This window comes from Triticum dicoccoides, chromosome 5B, assembly GCF_002162155.2.
Source record: "Triticum dicoccoides isolate Atlit2015 ecotype Zavitan chromosome 5B, WEW_v2.0, whole genome shotgun sequence".
NCBI lineage: Eukaryota > Viridiplantae > Streptophyta > Magnoliopsida > Poales > Poaceae > Triticum > Triticum dicoccoides.
The window spans coordinates 405,811,184-405,820,967 of record NC_041389.1 but is presented as its reverse complement, the minus strand read 5'-3'; positions in this window follow the sequence as shown (position 1 = coordinate 405,820,967).

Sequence of the window (9,784 nt, the reverse complement as noted above, 5' to 3'; positions counted from 1 at the left end):
TGCTTGTCTAAGTGTTGGTCCAAACCGAGCAATGTCCGGCGCCCCCTGGGCAACCAGGGTCTATGCCAACCCGACGTCTGGCTCATCCGGTGTGCCCTGAGAACGAGATATGTGCAGCTCCTATCGGGATTTGTCGGCACAGCGGGAGGCTTTGCTGGTCTTGTTTTACCATTGTCGAAATGTCTTGTAAACCGGGATTCCGAGTCTGATAGGGTCTTCCTGGGAGAAGGTCTATTCCTTCGTTGATCGCGAGAGCTTGTCATGGGCTAAGTTGGGACACCCCTGCAGGGTATAATCTTTCGAAAGCCGTGCCTGCGGTTATAGGCAGATGGGAATTTGTTAATGTCCGGTTGTAGATATCTTGGCACCAGATCTGAATTAAAATGCATCAACCGTGTGTGTAGCCGTGATGGTCTCTTCTCGGAGGAGTCCGGGAAGTGAACACGGTCTTTGGATTATGCTTGATGTAAGTAGGAGTTCAGGATCACTTCTTGATCATTACTAGTTGACGACCGTTCTGCTTGCTCTCTTCTCACTCTTATTTGCGTTATGTTAGCCACCATATGTGCTTAGTTGCTGCTGCAGCCTCACCACTTTACCCCTTCCTTTCCCTTTAAGCTTTGCTAGTCTTGATACCCATGGTAATGGGATTGCTGAGTCCTCGTGGCTCACAGATTACTACAACAACAGTTGCAGGTACAGGTTTATGCGATGATCATGACGCGAGAGTGATGCTTGCTTGCGTTGAGTTCTTCTTCTGCTTCTTCAATCAGGGGATAGGTTCCAGGTTGGGAGCCTGGGCTAGCAGGGTGGATGTCGTTTGAGTTTCTGTTTATGTTTCATCCGTAGTCGGGTGTCGCTCTTATGTATTGTGATGATGTATTCGTGTGGCATTGTATGCCTTATGTATGTATCCCCATCTATTATGTAATGTTGATGTAATGATATCCACCTTGCAAAAGCGTTTCAATATGCGGGTCTATCCTTGGTGGGACCTTCGAGTTCATTTTGGATAGGGTCGCATATTGGGCGTGACAGGCGCTCCCAGCTGGAAATGAAACTTGAAAGGTGTCACCTGATAGTGTTGACGATGAAGGGGTGTTGAAGTAGCAGACGTAGCGGGATGTGGGAGCCGATCTTCACGAGCCCCCAGGCCCAGGAGCCTCGGGGGGCTCCGGAGGCGCTGGTGGCTCCTCGCGAACCATCTCCATCTCCGCCAGGACTGCAGAACGCCTGGCCTCCTGAGCCTCCAGGATGCCCCTCATGAGGCGCTGGCGCACCGCAGCCGCGTTCGGCAAGCCGTAGGGCATGCGAACGTAGCTGTGGGGTGGACCTTCACAGCGCCCCACGCGTGAGGGCCAGAACCGTTCGTGAGAGGCGGCTCGGTTGAGCCCTAGGATGTCGATGCAGACACGCAGCCCACCATCCTCACCTGGATGGGGAGCTGCGGCTGGTAAGCGGCGGCTGCCAGTCATGACTCTTGACTCCTGCAATTCCTGTGTGACCTGACTGACGAACTCCTGAGGGTTTGGCCCTCCTCGCTTTGCTCCTTCCTGAAGGAAACATGCTCTGAAACACGCCTCCAAGTGGTGCCCAAATGCCTCCCTCATGACCTTAGCAAGGTCGGTGGCCCTCCAGGTGGGAGCCCCCGAGCCCTGCTTGAGGAGGGCGCCGGGTGCGCCTCCCTATGCGATAGAAGGAGGTGCCCCCTGAGCTGGCGCAGACCCTGAAGGGCCTGCCTCCTGAGGGGTCGGGCCTGCCGATGTCTTCTTCTTCTTGGGAGCGGCTTCGGGGAGCATCCCGCTCCCACGATCTGGGTCTTCAAGTGATGCAGCCTGGAAAGCTCGTTCCAGGGAGCACACTGCGTCTCTTTCTTCATAGGGGACCATGATGACTCCACCGCTTCCTGGCATCTTGAGGACGTTGTAGCCGTGATGAGTCACGGCCATGAACTTGGCGAGAGCTGGGTAGCCGAGGATGGCGTTGTATGGCAGGAGGATGTGGGTGACGTCGAAGTCAATGAGCTTGGTGCGGTAGTTGTTGCGGGCCCCGAAGGTGACAGGGAGGCGGACCTGCCTGATTGGGACTGTGGAGCCGTCGGTGACTCTGGAGAAAGGCTTGGTTGGCTGAAGCTAATTGTAAGGCACTTGGAGATTGTTGAATGTCTCTACCGACAGGACGTTAAGCCCTGCCCCACCGTCGATGAGGGTCCTGGTGACTTGCGCGTTACTGATGACTGGGGAGCAAAGCATTGGGAGGACTCCGGCTGTGGCCGCGCACTTGAGCTGATCCGCTGAGCTGAACGTGATGGCGCACGCCGACCACCTGAGGGGGCGCGTGGCTTCAAGCTTGGGGAGGGCCGCATTCACTTCGCGGGTGAACTGCTTGAAGATGCGTTGAGAGGCTGGGGCCTGAGCTCCGCCCAGGATGCAGGCGATCGCGCATGGCTCCTGGAAGCCCCCAGCCCCCTCGTCCTGATGATGGTCCTCGTTCCTCCTTGGCTGCGGAGGCAACGGAGGGAGGCCTGCATTTCCTTGCGGGCGATCTTCACGAGGCTGATACCTCCAGTCTCCCTCGCGAGGCGGATCCTGCCAGCGATCCTCGCGAGGTCGGTCGCGCCACCCTTGGCGAGGGTCGCGGTCTTCCCAGCGTCCTGCGTTCTTCCTCCTCCTCGGCTATAGCCACGATCATTGCGGTCGGGGCGCCGGCCGACCCTTCCTTCTCGCACGGCTCGGAGCTCTTGGCATTCGTTGGTGTTGTGGGTGTGGAGGTCGTGGTACACACAGTACCGGCTGCCCTTGAAAGACTTGGGCTGATCTCTGCCCCGCTTGGTGTCTGGTTCTGCCGCGAGCATGGCAGCCCCCTTGCGCTTCACGTCCTTGGCCTTGGATTTCTTCTCTTCCGGGTATGCGGCCGGCAGCTCGAGGAGGGAAAGGCGCCCTTCCTCAGGCCTGGCGCACTTGGTTGCCAGGTTGAACAGCTCCAGGGAAGTGCACAGATCTTCATGCATCGCCAGCTCCTCCTTCATCTTGACGTCACGCACGTCGTCGGAGAAGGCTGAGATGATGGCCTCCTCGGTCACCCTGGGAATCTTGAATCGTGCGCTGTTGAAGCGCTGGATGTACTTCTGCAGGGTCTCCCCTAGTTGCTGCTTGACGCGGCACATGTCGCTCACGGCAGGCGGCCGATCGCGAGTATCTTGGAAGTTGACGATGAAACAGGTGCGCATCTTGTCCCAGGAGGAGATCGTGCCTGGGGCCAGGTTTAGGAGCCAGGTGCGGGCCCCGTCCTTGAGTGCCATGGGAAACCAGTTCGCCATGACCTTCTCATCCCCGTTGGCAGCTTCGATGCCCAGCTCGTAGAGCTGGAGGAACTCCGCAGGGTCGGCCGTGCCGTCGTAGCGAGGGGGCAGGTCTGGCTTGAACTTGTAGGTCCACGCGACGCTGCGCAGCTCGGTGGTGAAGGCGCGGCAGCCTGCTATGTCCATGGGAGGCCTCTGGTGACGAGGATCTTGGTCTTGCGGGGCCCCATGCGCTGCAGCTGGGAGCAGCGCGGGGTCTTGGTGCGCTGGAGCAGGAGCGTGGTTGCGACGGACCAGAGCAGGGAGCACTCGGGCAGCTTCTTGAGGACGAGGAACCTCTTGGCAGCTCCGCTCTTGCTGCGGTGGCGCCGGACGGGGTGGGTTCCATCCAGGGGCCACGCGCCTTGGGGCCAGGGCGCCTTCTTGAGGGGGAGGCGGCTGAGGCGCCCCCAGAGCTTCGTTGCCCGGGCAGAGCAGGGCGGGGTGCAGCGAGAAGGACGGCGCGGGGGAACCCCCTGCGGCACGGACGAGATCGGCGACGCGGTCGAGCCATTCTTCATAGACGTCGTCGACCAGGCGGTAGCGCAGGAGCTCGTTTGCCGCGATGAGTGCAGCCCGAGCATCCATGGCCGCGCGGGGCACGCGGGACGAAGAGCCGGCCGGGGCGAGCGAGGGAGTGGCAGTGTGGCCGTCTCGCCTCATGGATGGATGCTGCGATGATGCCTGCTGCTCGTTCCCCGCCGGCCCAGTTGCGGTGCTGACGGCGGGCGACGGGGAACGGCGGTGGTGGCCGCCGACGGGGGCCGTCTGGGTGATGCGGGAAGTGAGAGCGGCTCGGCGCTCGGCGCAGGCCCAGCGAGCGTCCGGCATGGACATGATGGTCGGTGAAGAACAGGGCGGTGGAAGACAAATTCCGGCGCACCCCTACCTGGCGCGCCAAATGTCGGATTTGGGGTTCCGGCAGACCCTATAGATTCGAACACTGGGGTGCGCACGGAGATTTGGCCTTCTGCCTACCTGCACTTCTCCGCCTTGCTAGGATCTAAGCTACGAAAGGGAACAACACAAGAGACACAGGGTTTATACTAGTTCGGGCCACCATTGTGGTGTAATACCCTACTCTAGTTTGTGGTGTGGTGGATTGCCTCTTGGGCTGATGATGAACAGTACAAGGAAGAACAGCATCGCGAGGGTCTGTTCTTGGCTGGTGCGATGAACTGCTAGGGGGAGTTCAGTCGCTCTCTCTTTTGATGCCTCTACCCTGGGGGTGGCTAGTCCTATTTATAGGCAAAGGCCCTGAGCGTCTTCCCAAATACTGAGCGGGAAGGGCGCCAACAATTGGCCATTTTGAAGGGGAACATCTAGTACACTTATCCTGACTAAAGTTGGTCCTCGCCTGTCGAAGGCTCTGGTGGTGACGCCAGCTTGGGCTCCACGATGACCTCCATCCTGCCGTTGCGACGATCTTGGTCTTGTTGCACCGAAATGGATGCCTTTGCTTGATGCTCTTGCCTGCGCTTGCTCCCTTTGCACCAAAGAGGAAAGAAGGACATTGTGCGGGCTGGCGCCCGCCTGGCGCCCTTGGTCGTCATGGCTTGCGTCATGGGCAGCTCGCGAGGTACCCCTCCTTGATCTCTCCGCCTCCTCGCGAGCCAGCCTGACGAGTCCGTTCCTGAGGAAGCCTCCTGTTGTCCGCCCCGCGAGGCTTGGCCCCTCGCGAGGGTCTTGAGCTCGTGTTGACGAAGATGGGCCATGTTGGGCCGCCCCTTGAGCCACGCCGCGGGCCACAGGCAGGCAAATCTGGGGGCCCCGTTCCCAGAACACCGACAATTCTGGTCAGAGTAGTGACATTGTCGGTGGTGTCGCCATTCTCGGTGGCACTGTTGCTAGCGTTGTTGCTGCATATGTTTTTGCTGATGCATCCTCTGCGTCGGCATTTGGGGGGGGGGTATTTTCCTCCTTCATTGTCCTTGGGGGTATCTACCACGTAGACATCATAGGTGGAGGTGGCCGCCCACTTGCCGGCATCAAACATGGATAAGGGTGATTCGGTGTATGATGTGTCGTCGGCATATTCATCCATGTCGACTACCTCCTTGGAGGCATACTCCAATACATTGGTTAAATCCTTGGCTATAGCGACTAGGTGGGTGGAGGGTGGGACGCGAATTTCGGCTCCTCCGGGTTTGTCTCTGATCCGATTCTAGATCAAGGTTTTGAATCTGATCTAGCATCTTATTCAGGAGCATGAGGTCGGCCTCGCCCATATCTTGATAGTAGACGGGGCTCACCTAAAGTTTGCCCGAGCTACCACCTGACGTGGCCTCAGAACATTCACTATTCGGGTTTGACGCCTGATCTGGCAGCATAATGTTCGGATCCCAACTCAAATCCTGATCCATGATGCAAATTGTTCTGCGGTCCTACTCTGAGATCGAATCTAGTGCTAAGACGGTGGTGTTGGTAAGATCTTCGGGCTTGTATGACACCCAACCCAAAAAGGCAAGTTCACCATGGGTGTCTGCGACATACTTGAGATTCCCAAACCTGATGGTTTGGCCTAGGGAGGGGTTCTCGACCTGGCCGAGGAGGCCGGTTGAGTTGGCGTGAAGCACGATGCTGCCTGATGTTTGCTTGAACTACATCGGTATTTCCCCAAAGAGGAAGGAATGATGCACACGGCAACGTTAGGTATTTATTTCCCTGAGTGATGAGACCAAGGTTATCGAACCAGTAGGAGAACCACACAACACCATGTAAACAACTCTTGCACACAAAAAACAAATACTTGCAACCCGAGGTAAGAGAGAGGTTGCCACTCCCTCACGGGTAAAAAGATAGATAAAATTGTAGTAGATTGGATAAATTGATCTCGCGGGAGCGCGAGATAAAATAAATTACTAAAAATTGTAGCAAGGTATTTTTTATTTTTGGTTTAATAAATCTGAAAATAAAAGCAAATAAAAATAGATCGCAAATGCAAATATATTAAAGAAGAGACCAGGGGGTCGTACGCTTCACTAGTGGCTTCTCCCGAGAAAAATAGCAAATGGTGGAATATCAAATTACTGTTGGGCAATTGATGGAACTTCAAACAATCATGACGATATCCAGGCAATGATCATTATATAAGCATCACGTCCAAGATTTGTAGACCGACTCCTGCCTGCATCTACTACTATTACTCCACACATCGACCGCCATCCAGGGGGTCATACGTTTCACTAGTGTATCAAGTTCATGGGAAAAAGGAGTAATGCAATAAGAACGATGACATGATGTAGACAAGATCTATTTATGTAGAAATAGACACCATCTTGTTATCCTTAATAGAAACGACGCATACGTGTCGGTTCCCCTTCTGTCACTGGGATCAAGCACCGTAAGATCGAACCCATCACAAAGCACCTCTTCCCATTGCAAGATAAATAGATCAAGTTGGCCAAACAAAACCCAAATATTGGAAAATAAATACGAGGCTATAAGAGATGAAAGAAGACTCATATAACTTTCATGGATAAAAAATAGATCTGATCATAAACTCAAAGTTCATCAGATCCCAACAAACACACCACAAAAAGAGTTACATCATATGGATCTTCGAGAGACCATTGTATTGAGAATCAAACGAGAGACAAGAAGCCATCTAGCTACTAACTACGGATCTGTAGGTCTACAATGAACTACTCACGCATCATCGGAGAGGCACCAATGGACATGATGAACCCCTCTGTGATGGTGTTTAGATTGGATCTAGTGGTTCTGGAACTTGCGATGGCTGGAATTGATTTTCGTCGACTCCCCTAGGGTTTCTGGAATATTGGGGTATTTATAGAGGAAAGAGGTGGTGCGGGAGGCCACCGAGGTGGGCATAACCTACCTGGGCGTGCCTGGTGTCGGTGTCAAAACCGGCGGATCTTGGGTAGGGGGTCCCAAACTGTGCGTCTAAGGCTAATGGTAACAAGAGGCGGGGGACACAATGTTTACCCACGTTCGGGCCCTCTCGATGGAGGTAATACCCTACTTCCTGATTGATTGATCTTGATGATATGAGTATTACAAGAGTTGATCTACCACGAGATCGTAGAGGCTAAACCCTAGAAGCTAGCCTATGATTATGATTGTTGTTGTCCTATGGACTAAACCCTCCAGTTTATATAGACATCGGAGGGGGCTAGGGTTACACAGAGTCGGTTACAGAGAAGGAGATGTACGTTCTGGATTGCCAAGCTTGCCTTCCACGCAAAGGAGAGTCCCACTCGAACACGGGACGAAGTCTTCAATCTGGTATCTTCATAGTCCAACAGTCCGGCGTAAGTACATAGTCCGGCTGTCCGAGGACCCCCTAATCCAGGACTCCCTCAGTAGCCCCTGAACCAGGCTTCAATGACGATGAGTCCGGCATGAAGATTGTCTTCGACATTGCAAGGCGGGTTCCTTCTCCGAATACTCCATAGAAGATCTTGAACATAAGGATCGTGTCCGGCTCTGCAAAACAAATTCCACATACGACCGTAGAGAGTACAATATTCCACAAATCTAATCTACTGACAACTTTTAATAGCGTGACATCACTCTGTGGCCCGGTCATTTATGCGAACCATTTTTCTCAACCTACCACCGCACATATCGCGAGGCAGTTTTATTGGAACGTCTTGTCGAAGCAGAGATCGTGTCCCCTTATCTCGGGACTCTCATCAATACGGGCAACCATGCCATCAATGCGGCGCTTGGGGAATAAGCGAGTTTACTGGGCAAGTGGGGAGGCGCAGGATCCCTGCTACCTTTATAAGGAGATAAGGACTCCCATTTTTCTCCCACGCCTTCTTCTTCCTCTGCTCATCCATTCCCCCTCGCTCGAGCTCCAGCGCCCAAGCGTTCGTCTTCTCCGCCCACAAAGGTCTTCTGAAAATGTCCGGATCTGGAGCAGGATGCAAGTGGATGGCCTCTACCGTCCAGGAGAAGGATATCAAAAAGCTTCGGGAGGCCGGGAATCTGGCCAAGAAAATCATCCACCGTCTTACTATGGCGGGACAGATCGTCCCTACTCCAGAACCCCACGAGAGGGTTGTATTCCTCCCTCATTTTGTCTGCACTCTAGGGTTTCCCCTCCATCCATTCGTTTGCGGCATCATGTATTATTATGGGATCGATTTTCATGATCTATCCCCCAATTCCTTCCTCAACATCTTGACACTCATCGTCATGTGCGAGGCCTTTCTCTGCATCTCGCCACACTTCGGCTTATGGCTGAAGATCTTTAATGTGATGCCCAAGGTAGTGAGCGGCGAGCACGCCGAGTGCGGAGGTGCCATGGTGAGCAAGATGCCCAACGTCACATGGCCGACAGGTACTTTTAATGATTCCGTCAAAGAGTGGCAGCAGCAGTGGTATTACATCACTGAGCCGCGTGGCACGGAATGGGCCGCTGCTCCCGAATTCCTATCTTGAGCCCCCCTGCAGCTTACGTCCTTGCCCAAGAAGGCCCTGAATTGTTCCTCGTCCGACGAACTGTCCGTGCTCCAGACGCGCGTCAACGATATGGAAGACAAGAATATCAAACTTGTTAATGTAGTCCAGGTGATGTTAGTTCGCCGGATTCTGCCTTGTCAACACAGGGCCTACAATTTATGGGAATTCGACCCGGCCAAGCACCAGACCCGGCTAGAGCTCTTTGGCTCTTTGCACAAGGAAAATTGAAAGGTGCTCTTTAAGTCCAGCAAATCGTGGCCGGACTCTGCCGAGGACCGCGGGTACCAACTGTCCCGCCCTGCAAGTTCGGTAAGTCATTGTATGTTGGCAATTCATACGTTTTATTCGCATAACCCGAGGGAAATGCTTGATAAGGTGGGGCGGATGAAGAAGGTGGGCGGATCTACTGTCCTGCCCCACTGCCCGAAGAACCAGCCGGCCCACTTCTGACGAAGATGCTGGTCCCAGCGCCTTACAAGGCGCCGAAGAAAAAGGCCGAGAAGGAGCCAAAAATACCAGGGGCGGACTCCGTCGCCGTGGCACTTCGAACACAATATCCAAGGACTCTGATGCCCGCTCTTCCCCCGGAGAGGTCGAGGAAGAGGAGGAAGACCAATCCCCAGTGAGGGGAAGAAAGAAAAGGACAGCCTCCACATCTTTGGAGGCCGAGTCGCCTAAGAAGGGAAAAACTCCCCTTCCAGAGGAGTCCACCGCCGCCACCGACGGCAGCCCGGAGTGGGATCCCAGGGCCCAGCCCCTGGTGAACTTGTCGGAGTAAGGGGCCACGGGTAGGCTAACCCGAGCCCCAGGACATTTCAAGACATCGGGGCAGGCCACGCCCCTCAGGCCGAGTCCCAGGAGCGACTCCAAAATATGCCGAGGCCCAGATGGCGACTCCAACATAAGCCGACTCCAGGCTGGCGACCTCCAGAAGGGCCGACTATGGAGAGTCGGCCCATGACTCATCCCTCGTCCCGAAGTACGACGTGGGGTACGGTCAAGGTGTGGCCG